The sequence below is a fragment of the Phyllostomus discolor genome, chromosome 8, assembly GCF_004126475.2.
Source record: "Phyllostomus discolor isolate MPI-MPIP mPhyDis1 chromosome 8, mPhyDis1.pri.v3, whole genome shotgun sequence".
NCBI lineage: Eukaryota > Metazoa > Chordata > Mammalia > Chiroptera > Phyllostomidae > Phyllostomus > Phyllostomus discolor.
In genome coordinates, this window is record NC_040910.2 from 55,483,745 (window position 1) to 55,506,090 (window position 22,346).

At 42.2% G+C, this 22,346-nt stretch overlaps 1 pseudogene; it reads left to right on the forward strand.

Annotated features, from left to right (window-relative positions):
* Positions 1-350: 350 nt before the first annotated feature.
* LOC114503762 lies at positions 351-11,945 on the forward strand (annotated as a pseudogene).
* The last annotated feature ends 10,401 nt before the right edge of the window (positions 11,946-22,346 follow it).

Here is a 22,346-nt window from a genome sequence, read left to right on the forward strand (position 1 = left end):
ATCCCTCACTAGTAAGGGCATCTGCCCATGCTGCCTCCGGGTGTGGGAAGTTGGCAAGAGGGCAATGAAATGGTGCAGGGGGCCCAGAGAGACTTCAGCCTCACTTCCGGAGATGAAAAGATGTTATGCCTGAAATTTGCTTCAAAATAATCCAGTAAGGTGGAAGGTGGATGGGGAAGGTGGGAGTCAATCATTTTGACAAGGCTACTGAAAGGAACAGCTAGGAGGAGTTGAACCCTTTTTCTATTGAGTCTCAGGACAAAGGCAGGTACCATACCAGCAGCTCCACACAATACAATGTGCTCATTAAGGAACCTTGTAGGGGTTCCTTGGATGAATAGTGTTGGATGACTCCTTGCTGACCCTAGGGAAGAAGTGATGGCCTTACTAGTTTCATGGAGGGAGAGGAGGAGGAGTTATTGCAGCCAGAATAGGACAAGGAACGTTTATCAGATGGCTGTGGACCAGTAGCTAAGACTCCTGGCCTCTCCAAATTATCTCAGGTAAGTACATCAGTTGGTCAGGAACCAACTCCTATGAAACCATTAAATGTACCCTTTGCACTAGAAAAGAATCTTGTAAAATTAACAGTCATCCCACATTTAATCCAATAGTTTGTGATGCTGTGCTTGATAATGACAAGACCAATATATCCAAAGATGTTGAAAAACCCTCCTCCCTTGGAGAAGAGATGAGAAAAGATGGTCTTAGCCCAAATAAATGCAAACTTTGCTCTGATTCTGAAGGGATCATTCCCAATGATTCTGCCTGGGATGGGGCCTTGCTCCCTTACCCTTCTAATAGTTACTTTCAACAAACTGTCCCTGATAGAAGTATGCTTGGTAGTAAGAAACCTACACCTGTCTGCTCTCATGTCTTAGGACATTCAGACACCCCTCAGGCAGGGTCATCCTGGGAAAATGGATCACATGAATTAAGTCATGAATTGAGGCTTCCAGTAGTTTCCAGTTCATCAAACAAAGATGTTCTTTTTTTAAAATTGAGGTTATTCCTCATTTATTTTTCTTGATATTATAGGTGTTATTATTTTATTTTTTTAAAAAATTTTATTTTAATCATTGTTCAAGTACATTTTTCTGAACTTTACTCCCATTCCAGCCCACCCACCCATCCCTCCCTACCTCCCTCCCATTTCCACCCCTCTCTCCCGCCCAGTTTTTGTCCATGTGTTCTCTATATTTGTTCCTGTAAACTCTTCCCATTCTCCCCTGAAATTCCCTCCCATCTCCCCTCTGGTCATTGTCAGCCTGTCCTCTATTTCAGTGTCTTTGACTGTATTTTGCTTGTTTCTTTGTTTTGTTGTTTAGATTCCTGTCAAAGGTGAGATCATATGGTAATTGTCTTTCACTGCCTGGCTTATTTCGCTTAGCATAATGCTTTCCAGCTCCATCCATGCTGTTGCAAAGGGTAGGAGCTCCTTCTTTCTTTCTGCTGCATAGAATTCCATCGTGTAAATGTACCATAGTTTTCTGATCCATTCATGTACTGATGGGCACCTAGGTTGCTTCCAGCACTTGGCTATTGTAAATTGTGCTGCTGTGAACATTGGGGTGCATAGGTTCTTTTGGATTGGTGTTTCAGGGTTCTTAGGATATAACCCCAGCAGTGGAATTGCCGGGTCAAAAGGCAGATCCATTTTTAGTTTTCTGAGGAAGTTCTCTACTGTTTTCCGTAGTGGTTGTACCGGTCTGCATTCCCACCAACAGTGCACTAGGGTTCCCTTTTCTCCACATCCTCTCCAACACTTGTTGGTTGCTTTGTTTATGATGGCCATTCTGACCTGTGTGAAGTGGTATCCCATTCTGGTTTTAATTTGCATCTCTCTGATGGCTAGCGAAATTGAACAACTTTTCATGTGTCTTTGGATTATCTGTATGTCCTCCTTGGAGAAGTGTCTGTTCAAGTCCTTTGCCCATTTTTTAATTGGGTTGCTTGTCTTCTTAGAGTGGAGTTGTGTAAGTTCTTTGTATATTTTGGAGATCAAAACCTTGCCTGAGGTATCATTGGCAAATGTTTTCCCATATAGTTGGTTCTCTTTTTATTTTAATACTGTTTTCCTTAGGCCTGCAGAAGTTTTTTATTTTGATGAAATCCCGTTTGTTTATTCTTTCCTTTATGTCCCTTGTTCTAAGGGACATGAAGTCCCATTTGTTTATTCTTTTCCTTTATGTCCCTTGCTCTAGGGGACATGTCAGTAAAAATGTTTCTGCGTGAAATATCTGAGATTTTCCTGCCTGTGTTCCCCTCTAGGACTTTAATAGTGTCTTGACTTATATTTAAATCTTTTATCTACCTTGTATTTATTTTTGTGTATGGTGTACTTTGGTGCTCGAGTTTCACTTTTTTTTGCATGTAGCCCTCCAGTTCTCCCAACACCATTTGTTGAAGAAGCTATTTTCACTCCATTTTATGTTGCTGCCCCCTTTGCCAAATATTAATTGACCATAGAGACTTGGGTTTATTTCTGGGCTCTCTGTTCTGTTCCATTGGTCCGTGTGCCTGTTTTTTATGCCAGTACCAGGCTGTTTTGATTACAGTGGCTTTGTAATACATTTTAGGGTCAGGTATTGTGATCCCTCCTACTTTACTCTTGTTTCTCAAAATTGCAGCAGCTATTTGGAGTTGTTTATGGTTCCATCTAAATTTTTGAAGTGTTTGTTCTATGTCTGTGAAATATGCCATTGGTACTTTAATAGGTATTGCATTGAATGTGTAAATTGCTTTTGGTAGTATGGACATTTTGATGATGTTAATTCTTCCAGTCCATGAACATGGTATTTTTCCATTTGTTTGTGTCTTCTTTGATTTCTTTCTTCAGTGTTATGTAGTTTTCTGAATACAGGTCTTTTACCTCTTTGGTTAGGTTTATTCCTAGGTATTTTCTTTTTCTTTTTTTTTAATTTTAATCATTGTTCAAGTACAGTTTTCTCCCCCCTACTCCCATTCCAGCCCACCCACCCAACCCTCCCCCCTTCCCCCCAATTATCCCCCACCCCTAGTTTTTGTCCATGTGTCCTCCGAATTTGTTCCTGTAAACCCTACCCATTCCCCCCTGAAATTCCCTCTTCTCTCCCCTCTGGCCACTGTCAGACTATCCCCTATTTCAGTGTCTTTGGTTATATTTTGCTAGTTTTTTTTTTTGTTTTGTTGTTTAGATTCCTGTTAAAGGTGATACCGTGTGGTATTTGTCTTTCACTGGCTGTCTTGTTTCGCTTAGCATAATGCTTTCCAGCTCCATCCATGCTGTTGCAAATGGTATGAGCTCCTTCTTTCTTTCTGCTGCATAGAATTCCATTGTGTAAATGTACCATAGTTTTTTGATCCATTCATTTACTGATGGGCATCTAGGTTGCTTCCAGCACCTAGCTATTGTAAATTGTGCTGCTATGAACATTGGGATGCATAGGTTCTTTTGAATTGGTGTTTTAGTATTCTTAGGATAGAGTCCCAGCAGTGGAATTGCCGGGTCAAAAGGCAGATCCATTTTTAGTTTTCTGAGGAAGTTCCAAACTGCTTTCCATAGTGGTTGTACCAATCTGCAGTCCCACCAACAGTGCACTAGGGACCCCCTTTCTCCACAGCCTCTCCAACACTTGTTGTTTGTTGCTTTGTTTATGATGGCCATTCTGACTGGTGTGAAGTGGTATCTCATTGTGGTTTTAATCTGCATCTCTCTGATGGCTAGCAATATTGAGCATTGTTTCTAGTGTCTTTGGATTATCTGTATGTCCTCCTTGGAGAAGTGTTTATTCAAGTCCTTTGCCCATTTTTTAATTGGGTTACCTGTCTTCTTAGAGTGGAGTCGTGTAAGTTCTTTATATATTTTGGAGATTAAACCCTTGTCTGAGGTATCATTGGCAAATATGTTTTCCCATACAGTTGGTTCTCTTTTTATTTTGATACTGTTTTCTTTAGCTGTGCAAAAGCTTTTAATTTTGATAAGGTCCCATTTGTTTATTCTTTCCTTTATGTCCCTTGCTCTAGGAGACAAGTCAGTAAAAAAGTTTCTGCGTGAAATATCTGAGATTTTCCTACCTACGTTCTCTTCTAGGACTTTAATGGTGTCACGCTTTATATTTAAATCTTTTATCCACCTTGAATCTAGTTTTGTATAAGGTGTAAGATGGTGCTCGAGTTTCATTTTTTTGCACGTAGCTGTCCAGTTCTCCCAACACCATTTGTTGAAGAGGCTATTTTTATTCCATTTTATGTTGCTGCTTCCTTTGTCAAATATTAATTGACTGTAGAGGCTTGGGTTTATTTCTGGGCTCTCTGTTCTGTTCCATTGCTCCATGTGCCTGTTTTTATGCCAGTACCAGGCAGTTTTGATTACAGTGGCCTTGTAGTATAGTTTAGTGTCAGGTATTGTGATTCCTCCTACTTTACTCTTCTTTCTCAAAATTGCAGCAGCTATTCGGGGTCGTTTATGGTTCCATATAAATTGTTGAAGCGTTTGTTCTATGTCTGTGAAATATGCCATTGGTACTTTAATAGGTATTGCATTGAATGTGTAAATTGCTTTTGGTAGTATGGACATTTTGATGATATTAATTCTTCCAATCCATGACCACGGTATATGTTTCCATTTGTTTGTGTCTTCCTTGATTTCTCTCCTCAGTGTTATGTAGTTTTCTGAATACAGGTCTTTTACCTCTTTGGTTAGGTTTATTCCTAGGTATTTTAGTTTTCTTTTTGCTACTTCAAATGGGATTTTTTTGTTGATTACTGCTTCTGCTGTTTCATTGTTGGTGTACAGAAATGCCTTTCATTTCTGGATATTGAGTATTTTATTTTTCTTGTTGCTATATCAAATGTGATTTGTTTCTTGATTTCTGTTTCTGCTGTTTCATTGTTGGTGTACAGAAATGCCTTTGAATTCTGGATATTGACTTCGTATCCTGCTGTTTTGCCCAATTCATTTATTAGGTCAAGCAGTTTTTTGGCCAAGTCTATAGGATTTTTTATGTACACTATCATGTCATCTGCAAACAGTGACAGTTTTGTTTCCTCCTTTCCGATTTTATTTCTTTTTCTTGTCTGATAGCTGTGGCTAAAACTTCCAATACATATTGAATAGAAGTGGTGAAAGTGGACATCCTTGTCTTGTTCCTGATCTTAGTGGAAAAGATTTTAGTTTTTGCTCGTTGAGTATGGTGTTGGCTGTAGGTCTCTCATATACTGCCTTTATTATGTTAAGGAATGCTCCCTCTTTTCCCACTTTGCTGAGTTTTTTTTTTATTATTAATGGGTGCTGTAGCTTATCAAATGCTTTTTTTGCATCTATTGATATGATCATGTGATTTTTGTCTTTGCTTTTGTTTATGCGATGTATTACATTTACTGATTTGTGAATATTGTACTATCCTTGAATCCCTGGGATGAATCCCACTTGGTCATGGTGTATGATCTTTTTAATGTATTGTTGGGTGCAGTTTGCCAATATTTTGTTGAGAATTTTAGCATCTATGTTCATCAGTGATACTGGCCTAAAGTTTTCTTTCTTTGTTGTGTCTTTATCTGGTTTTGGAATTAGGATGATGCTGGCCTCATGAAAAGAGTTTGGGAGTCCTCCATCCTCTTGGATTTTTTGTAATAGTCTGTGAAGGATAGGGGTTAGTTTTTCCTTAAATAATGCTTTGTAGAATTCTCCTGTGAAACAATCTGGTCAAAGACCTTTGTGTGTCAGGAATTTTTTGATTACTGCTTCAATTTCATTTGCTGTTATTGGTCTGATTAAGCTTTCTGCTTCTTTTTCATTGAGTTTTGGAAGATTACATTTTTCTAGAAATTTGTCCATTTCAGCTAGGTTTTCAAATTTCTCAGCATACAGTTCTTCATAGTAATTTCTTACAGTCCTTTGTATTTCTGTTGTGTCAGTTGTAATCTCTCCTCTTTCATTTCTGATTGTGTTTATTTGAGTCTTCTCTCTTTTTTTTCTTGATGATTCTGCTTAAAGGCTTGTCGATTTTATTTATCTTTTCAAAGAACCAGCTCCTGATTCATTGATCCTTAGAATTGTGCTTTTAGTCTCTATGTCATTTAATTTTGCTCTGATCTTGGTTATTTCCTTCCTTCTGCTTGCTCTGGGCTGTCTTTGTTGTTGTTCCTTGAGTTCTTATAGACGTAGGGTTAGGTTGTTTGTTTGAAATGTTTCTATCTTTTTTTGGTAGGCCTGTGTCACTATAAACCTCTCTCTCAGAACTGCCTTTGCTGTGTCCCATAAGTTTTGGGTTGATGTGAGTTCATTTTCATTTGTTTCCAGAAACTTTCTGATTTCTTCCCTAATTTCATTCTTGATCCATTCATTGTTTAGTAGCATGCTGTTAATCTCCATGATTTTGAGTGTTTTGGGTTTTTTTCCTTGGGGTTGGTTTCTAGTTTCAGTCCCTTGTGGTCAGAGAAAATACTTGGTATGATTTCAGTTTTCTCAAATTTGTTGAGGCCTGTTTTGTGTCCTATCCTGTGGCCTATCTTTGAAAATATTCCATGTGCATTTGAAAAGAATGTGCATTTAGCTTCTTTGGGATGGAGGGCTCTATATGTATCAGTTAAATCCCTTTCCTCTAGGGCATTGTTCAATGCCACGATATCTTTGTTGATATTTTGTTTGAAAGATCTGTCGATTTTTGACAGTGGGGTATTAAAGTCACCCAGTATAATTGTGTTGCTGTCAATATATTTCTTGAAGTCCTCTAAGATTTTCTTTATGTATTTGGGTGCTCCTATGTTGGATGCATATATATTTTCAATGTTTATGTCTTCTTGGTGGATTCTTCCCATGAGTATTATGAAGTGGCTTTCTGGGTCTCTCTTTATGGCCCTTTTTTGGAAGTCTATTTTGTCTGATATGAGTGTTGCTACCCTGGCTTTTTTCCCTGCCCATTTGCCTGGAAAATTTGTTTCCAGCCCTTCACTTTCAGCCTGTGTAGCTCTTTTTTTTCTGAGGTGGGTCTCTTATAGGCAACATATGTGTGGGTCATGCTTTCTTATCCATTCAGCTATTCTATGTCTTTTGATTGGAGCATTTAATCCATTTACGTTTAAGGTTATTATTGATAGGTACTTATTCATTGCCATTTACGTGCCTGTGTTCCTCTCTCTCTCTCTCTTTTCCTTCTTTTCTTTAAAGCAGTCCCTTTAGTATCTCTTGCAGAGCTGCTTTGGTGGAGGTGTATTGTTTTTGACTTCTTTTGTCTGGGAAGCTTGTTATTTAGCCTTCTATCTTGATTGAGAGCCTTGCTGGGTAATGTAGCCTTGGTTGCAGACCTCTGGTTCTCATTACTTGGAATAGTTCTTGCCATTCTCTTTTGGCTTGAAGTGTTTCCATTGAGAAGTCAGCTACTGGCCTTATTGGGGTTCCCTTATGTGTTACTTCCTGTTTCTCCCTTGCTGCCTTTAAGATTCTCTCTTTGTCATGAAATTTTGCCATTTTAATTATGATGTGTCTTGAGGTAGGCTTTTTTGGGTTCCTCTTGATTGGGAGTCTCTGTGTTTCCTGGATTTGTAGGACCTTTTCTCTCATCAAATTAAGGAAGTTTTCCATCATTACTTTTTCAAATAGGTTTTCTATCCCTTGGTCTTCTTCTGCTTCTGGTATCCCTATTATACAGATATTATAACATTTCATAGTGTCTTGCATTTTTCTTAATCCCTCTTCATTCTTTTTGAGTCTCTTTTCCTTTTCTTGCTCTTTCTGGGTATTTTTTCTACTTTGTCCTCCAATTCACTGATCCAATCTTCTGCTTAATCGATCCTGCTTTTGATTCCTTCTACTATGTTCTTCAGTTCAGAAATTGTATTCTTCAGTTCCTGTTGGCCCTTGTTGATAGTTTCTATTTCCTTTTTCATGTTGATATAGTTTGCAGTGAGTTTGTTGTAGTTTCCCTGTAATTTCTCATAGCTCGTTGTGAGCTCATTGAGCTTCCTGATAATCATTTCTTTGAACTCAATATCTGATAGTTGAGTTGCCTCTATTTCATTTAGCATTCTTTCTAGGCTTCCTCCTTTCTCTTCAGTTGGGGATTGTTTCTTTGTCTTCTCATTGTTTGTGAGACTCTTCTTGTTAGCCTCTGTTTCTTAAATTGATCTGTTCTGGTTCCCTGGGTTTATGGTGTGAACTTCTGTGGTAGAATACCTGTGAGATTCAGTGGTGTAGTCTCTTTCCGGTATCCTGGTGTTCACAGCTTGTCCCTACTATTTTTTGTGATCAGTTGGAGGGGGAAGGCAAAATGGTTTAGGACAGCAAGAAAGTATTCTATGATATTTACAGTAGCAGCCAGTAGAGAAGAGATAGGAGATCCTTTGGCTATGTATAGTGTTAACCGTAATCTTCTACCCCACTAGCCACTTTCTGGAAAGGGTGGAAAGAAGATAAAACTCTTGTTGGGGAGGAAAGGATTGTGAGTTGGATCTAGAGAGCAGCGAGGCTGTGGGAGGTCAGATTCTGAAGTAGGGTGAGAGTAAAGAATAGTAAATAGGTGTAGTGTGTGAGAGAATAGAGTTAACCACTACAGTAGTAGAGTTCGGGAAACCATGAAGTGGGCTGAGATCTGGGAGGGGTGTTGTGTAGTATTTACAATTATATGGAATAGGTCTGATTTACAGTAACATTAGAGCAACAATCATATGACAGAATTTATGAGATCTAGATAACAAGGATAGGGAGTATAGAACCTTGAGTAGTGTGCTCATGGAACACAAATGAAGGACAGTAAATTAGCAATATACTATGATGAGATAACAGGGCAAACATATCAAACAATACAGTATAACCAGCCAAGCAAAGAAGACTATATAGAAAGAGGAGGAATACTAAAAAACTATTAAAATAAAAAATGTAAGAATTATGAAAAAAAGGTAATACAATTATGCAAAAGCTTGCAGGTTCAAAAAAAAAGGAAAAAAGCAGAAGATGGAATGAAGAAGAGATAGATTTGGAAAGGAAGGAATAACACTAGAGTGAAAGAAAGAAAAGCATAAGGAATTGAGAGATATAAAAATAATAAGAATTAAAAATAAAAAGTTACTTAAAAAATCAAATAGTCAAACAAAAAACAAAACCTCTTGTTGGTTTCTAACTGGTCAAACCAGTTTCTCCGGGGAGAAGAGACCAGTTTTTCTGGTCTTGCTGGCTTCAGCAGGCTGAGGGGTGATTGTAATTGCTTTCCTCCCTTACCAGTTAGAACTCAGTCAGTCTCTGAGTACTGTTCCCAGGGCTAGCTGCGTGTTTTCCCCAGAGCTTGTCTGGTGCCTCTCCGCAGGGCCCTGTGTGTGGTTCTGGGCACTCTTAAACATGCTCTCCGGAGCTCACTGCCTCGGGGTCCGGGATCTTGCGGAGCACCCATGCCTTTTCTGGGTTCACGGTGTGAGCTCTGGGGATCCCCGAGGGGGTGCGCACTTCCCCCTGAGTTCACAGCCTGGGCACTGGAGATCCTGTGGAGTGCCCAGTTCCGTGTTCAGGGCTGTGGGGTCTGGGTCTTCCACAAAACCACACTATCTCTGGGTTAGGGGCACAGGCACAAGGCCAGGCCACCCTTGGTCACACAGGCTGGGGTGCACACTCTTCCCAGGGCTATGTGTGGGTGCTCGCAGTCCCTGTGTGATTATCTCTCAGTCCTCACTCCCTCTCTATGTCTTCAAGCAACGAGGCCTCCCCCAGTGCTGCTCAATCCTTGATTGGCCAGGGAGGAAGCGGTTGACCCAGCTCTCTCCTGAGTGCCCTGAGGCAGACCCGGGAGCACGGAGCCTGGGGGCTGCAATCTCCGTGGTCCCCATGCTGATCCCTGGTCCCTTATTATCCTGAAGCAGTCTCCTTACCATCTGGTTTTTCAATGTCTGCTATAATTTTTGATCTCCAATTTTCATAAATGTTGTGATATTATTGACTTTTTGCTCTGTTCCTCTGTAGATTGGTTAGTTTTTCTCCTGTGTGTAGGGGGAAGTGGAATCTGCTCCCTCCTACCACACTGCCATGTTTTCTCCCCAAACAAAGATATTCTTGGTAAGGGTTCTGGGAACCTGAAAGTCCCTGAGAGAACAGACCAAGTGATTCTTGTTCTGCAAGCTGAAACAAGGACTAGTGAGTCTACCAATTCAAATGCTAATTTCTTTCAGGAAATAATAGTTAGCCAAATACCTGGGCACCTTCAGTCAAGTTGACACATAAAATTAACTATCATAAGACCTACTGCCTGGCAAACCTGGAAAGTCTCAGCCCTATCCCATCTGGGGAGAGGGCCACAAACAAAATGGCTCAAGGCAATTGCTGGGCTAAAAGGCCCAGCACTGCCCCACATTTGCTCTTGTCTCTGGTTGTGAGCTCCATGCCCCCATTCTCAGCCCTGGCTTCATGGGCTCAGTGTCTGAGGTATTTCTCTTGAGCTACGATGACCTGTTCCAATTTCCCCCTCTGACTTAACTGGACTAGAGTCCTTGGCCAGAGGTCTGTTTTGCATGTTCACCTGATTTCTGTTTCCCTGGAGCCTTTGAGGAGAGACCCACTCCAGAATGCAGCTGAGTATGGGCTCAGGAGCACAGGTTTAGGTGTAAGACATGGCCGAGCCTAAGTCCCAGCCATCTCCTTAGCAGGTGTGGGAACTTGTGCAAGTTATTTCATGTCTTTAAGCTTCAGTTGCCTCAGCTTTAAAATGAGAATAGTAATACAATTTCATAGTGTTGTTGTAAGGATCAAATTATTAAATAATATAAATAAATATATTAAATGCCTAGTACAGTGTTTCACATACCTTCCCAGTCTCACCATCTTGGGCCTACAAAATTATGTAAACCTTAAAAAAAAGATTTGATTTATGTACTTTTAGACAGAGGGGAAGGGAGGAAGAAAAAGATGGAGAGAAACATCAATATGTGGTTGCCTCTCATGCATCCCCTACTGGAGACCTGGCCTGCAACCCAGGCAGGTGCCCTGATTGGGAATTGAGCCGACTACTCTTTGGTTTGCAGGCTGGCACTCAGTCCACTGAGCCATACCAGCTGGGACATATATAAACTTTTCATACATGGACTTACTTTCTAGAAACTTTATCCCTTGAAAGTGTCAGCCCCTTTCTCTCTGAGCTGTTTCTGAGGCACTAAGATGGGCATGTCTAGAACCAGCAGTGCCTCGGTTTCCATGCTATTCACTTCCATGCCACTGCCTCCCAGGCCCCACTTTGCTAGGATCCGGTCTCTTTGTGGTCACCAAGAACACCCTGCTTGCTGGTTTTTGAAAGGAAGAATGTACTTTCTCTTTCCCTTCAGCACATCTGTGGCCAAACTATGTCTTCACGTGTGATGGTGAAAGGTTCTGGGCTAATGGAAGCACTAAGAATAACCTGTAACAGTAAACAGAGGGGACTGCTCTTGAAAGGAACAGGCCCAAGCTAGCCCTGAATGACCCCAGCAGGCCTGATCATAGTGAATGTATATCTGAGTTGAAGCTGAGCCACCTCCTCTGGCCGAGCCCTGCAAAGACCCTAGATTAACTGCTCTCCAGAATGACTGACCCCTCAGTCCCTCAGGAGGACTCCTTAGCTCTCACCACCCCCTCGTGGCCCAGATAAGGCAATCACAATAGAGATTTCTTAAAATGGGGGATATTTTCTTCTAAATAATTACTTGTGCACTGTAACAGCAGTCTAGTTCAGTGTGCTTTGCACCAATTTTCATTCAGGCCTTTCATAATCTTTCCTCCAGAAAAGACCGAGTCCACATTCTTCCCATTGCCTTCAGGGCCTCAAATTCCAGGACAAAATGCCACACACCCACTCCCTAAGGAAAAATGATAACTTTCAAGGATTGGAAAGTCAAGATAAATTTAAGGCAAACCTTTTCTGGGTTTCACAGGTGCAAGCCTGGTTGTGCTCCAGAATTACCCAGTGACCTTGCTGAGTACTCAGCATGTGGGCCTGAAGCACCTGCTATGAGCAAACATCCTCCAGAACTCAGAGCACCTACAGAACTATGTCACAAAGTTGACTTGTCCAGAAAAAGAGGAGCTCTGTCCTGAAGATAATTTTGTTTTTTTTTTTACTGCAAAATGCAGAAATTACTTACAACATTCCAAAGGCCAGCTTCAGGGCTTTAATAATTTAGAGGGCCATTGTGGGGACCCTATGTTGGCCTGTGTTGGCCAAGTTCTGGCTGCATCAGAGGCAGGGAGACTCGTCACCAAATGATGTGAACTATTCTTTGCTGCCTGACTTTCATAATAATCCTGAGAAATGGAAGTCAGGAGTTAGCTATGTTTTGCAGGTGACCAGCCTGAGGTTCAGGGAAATCAAGTGAAGGCTGCACAGCCATCTTTGCAGTTGAGTTCCCAGCAGATTCCAGGTGCTCTGAGGCCCGATTTCAAATCTACCTCCTAAATGCTCTGATCCAAGTCATCCTCTTATTCTTCCTGCATTAATACATTGTCCTCCAACATGCTGTTTGAGGGTTTAGTAGATGTCACCACCTCCTTTGGCCTGTCTGAGTTCTGGGCCAAATGAGAGATGGGACCAGTAATAAGGTTTGGGCCTGAGAACCAAATGGGTTGGTGCCTAGGTCAGTCCTGAATGAGCCAGATTTTCCCACACAGTTACAGATAACAGTGACAACAGCAGGTCTCCTTGTAGGGACCTATCTTTGTGAAACTTAGGGCATGGAGGAGCCAAGAAAAATGCCAAGAGAAGGCTAGAGAAAAAGGTGGAACCTCAGATGCTCAGCTTCTGGATCCAAATGAACTGACTGGTGCTTGCTCCACAACTGGGGCAGGGTGGAGGTGAGGTGGGGGTGGGGGAGGGGTGGAGGGAGGCCAGAGTATTACTTTAATGCGTATTTCCACATAAACTCAGGCAAGAAAGTCCGCGCCCTCATGACATAGACTTTAATGTCAGTGTTTTCTTTGTTCTACCGACTCTGCCCATTAATGACAAATAAATCTGAAGCATCATCCTTTTGAGTATAAGGTTCTCTGATACTCCCTCCTGGCCCTCTGACCTATGTACCCATGATTTCCAAGGGAAGCTCTCTTCTCCAGCCAGGCCAGGAGTTCCACTGTCCCCACATGGGCTCTGCTTCTTCTCACTTTCACATATTTATTTGCTTGTTTCCTTTACTCCACACGAGTGCCTTCTTCCTGCCTTCTCTTCTGTCTGGCAGAGTCTTCCTCTCTTTCTAACTCTAGATAATGCCCGAGCTCTGCCATGGGATGTCCCTGGCTGCCCTGCTCACACTGATCTCTCCCTTTTCTTGTAGTTCTTTCAGTCCTGCTGCCTCTTTCTTTAAAGTAAGGTCACAATCAATCCATTTTGCTTTGTTTTGTTTTGTTATAGATGCTAAAGCAATTAACTACTTCAGAGCAGGATCCACATCATAATTTTGGTATCCTCCTAGGTGACCAATTTTCATATTTTTCTACCCAGTAATTGAATAATTCTTTTTTTATTATGAGGAAAACCAAATTTCATGTGGGTCTTGGTGGAGGACAAGCCGCCTCCGATGGAAGCTGAGGGTGCTAGGAGCTTGTTAGTCCCCCTCCCATGTCAGGCAGGTAGATGCAGATACATGACTGGGTTTTAGCTGGCCTGGAGCTTTGAGTTTTCAGAGCACTGTAAAGATGCCAGTAAAAAAAGAAGCTGACAAATTGTGCCAGGTGACAGTGGTCACATCAGCAGTCCAGCACATGGGGAGTCATCCACTGACAACTGCTCTTGGGGGTGGCAGAGGGGTCAGAGCCAGGACTGGAGTCCTCACCTGATGAGTTCTAGGCTGAGACCTCATTCATGTTCCTGTTGGGACTCCCTGGATGGAGGTTGCTCACTTTCCTACCTGGTTCTTCAGCCTCCTGCCAGTTCTCTAAGCTTGGTGATGGCCTTTTCACAAATTTCAAATTTGTCAGAATTGACTTCTGTTGCTTGTAGTTAAGAATTCTGTCTGCTATACTCAATGTGGTCCAGCCCATGTTGAGCTCAGTTAACAGGTCCTGACTATTGGGCTCCTTGTCAAATTCCACAGCCTTCTGTTGAAAGGTCAAGGTCAGGCTGTAGGGGCACCAACATCAGGCTAAAAGAGTCGGCCAACTTAGGTGGTTTGAAGCTCAGAATAGCAATCACTAGGCAAGTGGCAGGCTCAACCAACTAATTCACTCAAGTTTTCAATTCATGTAAAGTGGGTTTCTTCTGGAGTTGATTTATGTCTGGGAATGTCACTGTGCCATGGGCTTTCTCACCAGAGTCCCCTCCATAAGAGAACTGGGTCACTGAGATGGGAGGGTGCCAATTGTTCCGCATCAGAAATTTAGATTACATGTGTGAATATGAGGATCAGACTTGTAGATCTGGAGGGCTTGCATGTGGCGGCTGCTCGCAGACAGGTCTGGGACTTGATTTTATCCTCCTCTCAAGTTAAGAAGTTGGTCTGTTTTTCTTTCATGGAATCTGGAAGAAGATGCGAGTCTCCCGAGTCAGACGAAGGACTCCATCTGACTATTTAGCACACACACACTTAGACCAAAAAGTTACATGTTGTTTATCTGAAACCAAGATTTAACTGAGCATCCTGTCCTTTTATTTGCTAACTTGGACAAATCCAGGCACATAGGAGTATTTGTTAGTTGGCAGTCAAAGTCATGTATCCTCAGCATCCCTGGCAAGGTGCACAGGGACCTGAGAAACACATGGGGACAGCGGCACAGGCTTGGCAGGGGACTGAGGGACTGCAGGCATCTGTGGGCCTTGGCAATGGAGGAGCATTTCAGCTGTTGCAGTGGGTACATGGGCTCCTGGTGACCGGGCCAGCAGTGTGGTCCCTTAGCAGCACTGGTTACACCTCCAGCTGCTCAGCACCTGTTGTGGGCATGGGGTTTCCAGGCCAGTTCTCTGAAATTTGGGTGACAGTTTTTTTCCTTGTTCTGCTAGCTTCCCTTTCACACCCTTATTCCTTTGTCCTTTTCAGCCAGTATAACACATTTCAAATTAATTTCCTGACTTATATTGTTCTTTGGGTTATTTAGAAGGATGCTAATTTCTTGGCTGGACCTAGACAGATATAGCTATGGGGCATCTTCTGCATGAACAGGCTCATGAGGATGCCCAGTGCTCAGCATGGAAGGAATGAATAAGAAATGCTTACTTAACATGAATTCAGTTACTGCTGGAAATTCATAGCCACAGACATAGGACAGTATTATTCCAAAATGAATGGGGATCAAAGGCACTGGGGATTGTTACAGGAGAATGTTTTCAAGCCAAGTATAAAAAGGTGGTGTTAGGCAGGACATTATATGTAGCACAGAAGTGGAGTCAGGGGAAGGTAGATTATCAGATAGAAAGCTTATTTTATTTTCTTTCATAGAATTAATCATAGTATCAAAGTGTTATTCCCTTCTAGAAATCTCCCCAAATGATGAAATGAAACACAACACTGTATTTGTTTTGGCAGTGTGAGCATAAAAGTTAAAAGGGATATTTAGCAGTTACAGACTCAACAATATTTATTACATGTGACATGCAAACTGCAGAGTCTTAAGCATGTTTTCCTAGAGTTAAAGTGACCCTTCAGATATAGCACATCAACGTCAGTGTAATGATTCTCAAAGGGATCTTAAAACATCCCTCTTGGAACCCATGAGCTGGCCCTGTCAGCCTCTCTCAAGCAGAAATCCTCAGAGCTAATTGCATGTGGGCTATGGGTTGGGAACACAAGAGGCCAATTGTCATTTGGTTTTCCAATCAATATTGCTTTGTTCCATTGTTTTTGTTTCAAGTGCCTCTAGACAAAGAGGACCTGCCTCCCTTGACAAAGGGGAGATTCTATAAAAACATTTCACTCAAACCATAGCTAGGGACAGCCTGCAGATAGATGTAGGGGTTTCAAGTTGCCAAGTCTCCAATGTTAGGGACCTATGGTGCATTATTCATTAGCAAAGCTGGGGCCATTTGCTAGCCCTACATATTTCTCTGTGATGATGAACTTTGTGTGCCAGCTTGACTGGGTCACGGGGTGCCCAGATATTCAGTCAAACATGATCTGGTTGTGTCTGTGAGGATGCTCAACTCCTCCTGACTATGTGCCTGGGCTCAGACTTTGGTCTTTTCCAGCCTTTGGACTCAGACTGATATATCAGATTTCCTGGGTCCCCAGCTTGCCCACTGAAGGAAGATCTTGGGACTTCTTAGCCTCTATAATCACATGGAGTAATTCCTTATAATAATTTCTCTCATGTCTATCTATTTATCTCCTGCTTCAGTTTCCTTAAAGAACCCTGACTAATACATTCTCCAAACCAAAGTACAAAAATTTTCTTGTGGTAGAGGGATACAAGGAATTTAAGTAAAAATTGTCTTACTTTAAAGAATTTGAAATATAAGGAGATAAAACAGAAACAAAAAACAGTTAAGTAACAATATAATTTAAGTAAATGCACAAATACTAACACAAAGGTGTCAAAAGGCGGTACAAGAGTCCCTCAGATGGAAAGTGCTAACAATAAATACTTCTGCTTCATGCAGATATCATCATCCAAGCCTTTTTGGAGAAGTTGGAATTTAAGATGTATTGCAAAGGATGAGAAAAACAAGAGAGGGCTTTCTAAGTGTGGAGGCAGAAAGGACACTGTAGCTTGGCAGTGAGGAGAAAATTCTGGCAGAGTGCTTACTCAAAAAAGAGAAGAGATAAGGAAAAGAGAGAGATGAGGTTGAAATGTAGGCTGAGGAAAGATTGTGGAGGGGATCAAAATGCAGGCTAAAGAGTCTCAATGAATTTTATAGCCTATGTGTTGCTAACGAAGATTTGCTTTCCAAGTGATACTGCATAAATATTAGTTTGGTGGCTATAGTAGGTTGAATAGTAGCTCCTTAAAGGATTTGTCCACCCAGATGATATTAGTTTAGGATATTGAGATGAGATCATCTTGGATTAGGTTGAACCCTAAATCCAATGACAAGTGTCCTCCTAAGATATAGGAAAGAAGACGCACAAACACACAGAGGCCGTGTGATGATGGAGGTGGAGGTTGGAGTGATGCAGCTGGAAACCAGGCAGCACCAAGAAGTTCCAGCAAGGATAAGAATCTAAGAAGGAGCTGTGAAGAAGAATCTCCTTCAGAGCCTCTGGAAGGGATTAACCCTGCCTACCTCTTGATTTCAGACTTTTGGCCTTCACAACTATGAGAAAATGAAGTCCCATTGTTCTCATTCACCCAGTTTGTGGTCATTGGTTACAACAACCCTAAGAAACAAATGCAGTGGGATGTCTAGGCAGATTATATACAATAGGTCTAGAGATGGAGCAGCTAGCTAGTAGTGGGATATTTTGAAAATCCAAGTTATTTCTATAAGCTCTACTTTATCAAGAGCCATACATTGCCCCTGTGTTGATTTCTCATAAACTTTGTCTACAAGACCTACATACTACTGATTAAAAAATAAAAAAGAATAGTCAGAATTTTAGGTTATCATAAAATCCAAATCCCAACTGAAAACTTAAAAAATACAACTCAAGGATTTGTAGTTGTTGGGACGATTAATTTTATGTGTCAACTTGAGTGGGACATGGGTGCCCAGATGTCTGCTCAAAGATTGTTTCTGGGGGTATCTATGAAGGTATTTCTGGAAGAGAATAGCATTTGCCTTGGTGAACTGAGTAAAGCACATGGTCCTTACTGATGCAGGTGGGCTTCATCTGATCTGGTGAGTGCCCAAATAGAAGGAAAAGATGGAGGCAGATTGAATGCACTCTCTCTGCCTGAATACTTGGGCTGGGATATCGATCCCCTGTGCTTTGCTCTCCTTACTCTGGGCTGCAATCTACAAACTACAGTCTCTGGCTCTCAGGCCTCAGAACTACACCCCAGCCTTCCTGGGTCTCTTGCTTGCAGACAGCACATTGTAGGACTTCTCAGACTCCATACTTGTGCAAGTCAATACCTTATAACAAACCCTTTTATAGTAAATAGAGTAAATCTTTTATATATGTATGTCATGTTGGTCTTTTTGTCTGGAGAACCCTGATCAATACAGTTGTGTTTAACTAAATGTAGTGAGGTAATTTCTTTGGATGGATAAATCCTTAAGGGCCAGCTACTACAAATTGGCCTTTTTTTTGTCCACTCCTCCCTTTCAGTCATTCTGGAAGCATCTACTAAGGCCCCCTGTAGGAGGTAGAAGGGGAGTTTGTACCCTGGGATGAGGGGACCCAATCCCATAAAAGAAGATGGCCCAGGCCAATGGTATTGATGACACTCACAGTAACTGCCAGGAACTCTTCTGGACATTCACAGACACCGTTTCATTTTATTTCCCCATTGACCTTGTGAAGGGCATTATTTACTCTCCTCTTATTACAGGAGAAGACTCCCAGGCTTTAAGAGATTTAGGGACCAGACAGGATCATGGCTGGTGTATGACTGCCGGAATTACAATCTGAATTTGTTCAATGCCAAAGACTTATCTAACTGCTAACCAATCCCTCTGTGAGTGATCATCTAATTGTGGAATTGCAGAGATCAATGTTGGAAATGCTGTTGGAGATTGTCCAGTCTGTGGGCGAGGTCTACTCACACACCAAGACCTCAGAGTGGTTTCATCTGATCTAGGCCCAGGATCCAGGGCTCACTGGGAAACACATATCCTGTACACTTCAGTTTGCAAAGGCAAAGATGGCATGACATTGGAGGATTTAATGGCATTCATTTTTCTTTTCAGAGCAAAGAGCTTTCTAAGAAAAATAGCAGTCATTCAAAGGTCAAGGCTGATGCCTTGTGAGACGAGCAGGACAGATTGATTTATGGGGCCTGGAACTGAAGATGTGGCTTAAGAATGACAATGAGGAATAAAAATAACATGGTTGGCTGACTAGATTTCAGTGTGTGTTTGTGTAAGCCTGGGAAGGGAGTTCTCAAGAGAATGTTCATGCCATCCAGGGAGGCTGAGATTGCCATTTTCAAGAGGGATAGAAACATTTAAAGCCAGATGGGAAAAAGTTAGGAACACTTTAGTTAATATTAAAACTAGAACCCCGTTTAATTTATTCACCCAGTCTATAGACATTTCTGAGCATTGCTACCTGCCAGGCGCTGTGCTAGAAACAGAGCTGCCCCAGGGACTCTGACACTCTCATTCCCAGGTCCGCATGGGGCTCACTGCCTGTGAATTACAAATCAGTTATGTCATTATGATTTAATAAGTGCTACCAAGAAGCATGGTAAGAGGATCTTACCCTGCATACAAAGAAGATCTGATCTTGTCTGGTGGGGGGTGGCTAGTGACCCTGAAGCTGAGAGCTGGTGGGTGAGGAGAGAGAGGCTGCATGGATGACGGAGAGCTTCGTAATAAGGGCCGGAGGGAGTGGGCAATGTCAATCTGTGAGACAGAGGGACTGGAGAGCAGAGCAGAAAGGCACAAGGCCAGCTCTTCTAGGCCCTCGTTCAGGATTTTGGATCTTATCCTAGGGACCACAAGAAGTCACTGCAGGATTTTCAGCAGGGCAGAACATGACTGAATTGGCAGGAGACAACAGAAGGATTTGGGCTGAATACTCATTAGATGCAATTAGTTGTCGCTTGTCTGGCCTTGTCCTTTTTGCCTAAGTGGCTTAAAAGCCCAGCAGAAATAGCTGTGGACAAAATAGGGTGCTGGGTTTCTGGGGCTTGACGACTTCCTCATCAGAATTGAAGGCTTCCCCTACACTGCTGGGCACAGGAGCTGCAATGCACTCAGCGCTGTTCTTCCAGGTCCTGTCATTGTGGGATCAGATGCTCTTGTCTTTGACAAACTCCTGTCTCATGAGAGCAGGCACTTGTGATCAGGGATGTTCTCAAAGGGAGAAGGAACATTACTGGAGACAAGCGATTGCTTATAGAGCCAGGAAGAGTCAATCTTTACAACCACTTCTTGTGGAGCATTTCCTCTAAGAAGTAGGTGAGACCTGGCCCTGGGGAATCAGGGATGCAATTTGAAAGCCAGAGCAGACACAGCTCAGCTAGATCTCTTGGTGCAGGCTTTGAAGGCTGGCCATGGCTCGGGTTTATCTCCCTTATCACTTTATTCCTTTTGATCTTGCCCCTTAACCAGGCTGACAGTTCCTCCCATTGGCACTCCAGGAAGAAGATGTTTAGCTGGGTATTATTGTATAGCATGGAAACTTTAAAAAAATAGGTAAATTTGTTTCCAATAAGGTAGTGATGTCTATTTGAACTCAACAAAACATAGCTTTGTAGAAAGGCTCAGGCTTGGCAGCCCCTGGGACAGAAGGGGACAGAAGCAGCACAGAGACTAGACAACATTGGGGTTGGTCATCTACGTGGGAACTGAATTAGATTGACAGACAACACTCGTCCAATGCTTCTTGTGAATCAGGACACCTATGAGTCTGAGTCCTTCCCATAGATTATCTCACTTAATTCCCACAACAACCCTGCTGAATTGGTGCTATTATTATCAACCCTATTTTACAGATGAGGAAACTAAGGCATAGAGTGGACATTTCATGGCTGGTAAGAGGCAGAGCTGAAATTTGAACTCAGCACAGTCTAACACCAAAGGCCAGGAGGGCAACTGCCCTACCACATGCCTCTCTGGAATGAGGGACAAGGACTGAGCTGTGGCCGTCTATCTGTAGAGTGCTTTTTATGAATGGTAGGTACTTTATGTCTTAGTTCATTTGGGCTGCTGTAACAAGATACCGCAGACTGGGTGGCTTACAAACAGCAGAAATTTATTTTTCATGGTTCTGAAGGCTGCAAGTCCAAAATCAAGGTGCCAGCATGGTTGGGGTCTGGGGAGGGCTCTCTTCCCAGCCACAGCCCGTTGACTTGTTGCTGTGCCCTCACATGCTGGAAGGGGAGAGGGAGCTCTCTGGGGTCTGTTTCTTAAGGGCACTAACCCCATTCAGGGGGGCTCCACCCTCATGACCTAACCACCCCCTGAAGGCCCACCTCCTAGTACCACCACCTTGGGCATTGTTAAGCTTTCAACCCAAGAATTGGGGGGATACAACAGTTGTAGTGGAGACTATGTCATTGGAGAGAGCATGCACTGAAGTTGGCTTAGAGCTGCCAGGGACCCAGGGATCAAAAGGAGAATGGAGAGAATTTCTGAAATATTGAAAATAAAGTTTGACTGGAACAACACTGAAGGGAGTAAGGGGTGCTTAGAAATGGCTCAGGAAGGAGAAAGGCCATGATTCACATCACTAAACATGCATTCACAGCTATTTCTAATGCTCCTTTATGACTGAGGAATTAGTTTCTCTGCCTACCCCCATCGAAAAAACAAAAACCAAAAAACTCCAAAAAATTCTGAGTACAAATTAACCCTTTATTGGACAATAGCTCCCAAGTGAGTTTCAGTTCCCACACTTTTAAATTTTCAGAGAGTCTGGAAAAAGAGAAGCCTTGAATTCTTTCCCCCTTTCCTTTCTTTGTTTTCTGTTTATTTATTTCTCCAAGAAACACCAAGTGCTGGTTATGATCCCCAACCAGTACTAGAAACATGCAGTCTTGAACCCTATGTATGTGTGGGGTAGACAACCAAATAAAGGGAGCGGTGCTTGTTTTGGAAGCTGCTGCAAGGAGTCATATCTGGTTCTCAAATTGCTTCTGTTTTTCTAATTCTGTGGCTAGAAGGACACTCAGAGCTTTGGGAAAGTGTGAGTCATGGGTGGCCAGGTTTGATAGACCCAGTGTTGGTGGTTCTGCAGGGCAGCCTGGCCTGGGACCTGGGAGAGCAAGAGAAGATGGGAACAAGCGTGTTCTGACTCCTGACTCACTTTAGAGGCATATAGGAAGATTCATTTGGTAGGACCACAGTTTCTCCATGGGAATAGGGCATGGAATTGAAAGAAAAGTGAGCTTAAAATGCACAATTTTTATATGGTAGTGAGATATTTTAAATATCTGGAGCATAATGAAATAGCTTGTTAATGGACGTTGGGTGATGAGACAATGGAAAATAATTGGACATGGAAAATAAATGAAGTGGCTTCTTGATTACATATTTATTGTGACATTGGGATCAACCAAATTGAAAGATTTGTGGGTGGAACAGAAGAGACGCACCTGTCGAGGTTCTGAGGCACTGCGTGATTACCCCCTGTATACCACATGTGTTTAAGGAGTGCTGGCAAGAACTACAGTCTGCCCCTGCAATGCGTTGGAATAATTAGATAACTATTTGCATAAACATACATTCAGAACCTGACCTTACACCAAAAACCAAAATAAGTTACAAGTGGCAAGAGTTAAATATAATTCATAAATACTTAAAAGAATGAGAAGAAAATGAAGTTAAAAATCATGTGGTGGTAAAGGCTTCTCTGAATATAACCAAAATTAAAAATTGTAGAGG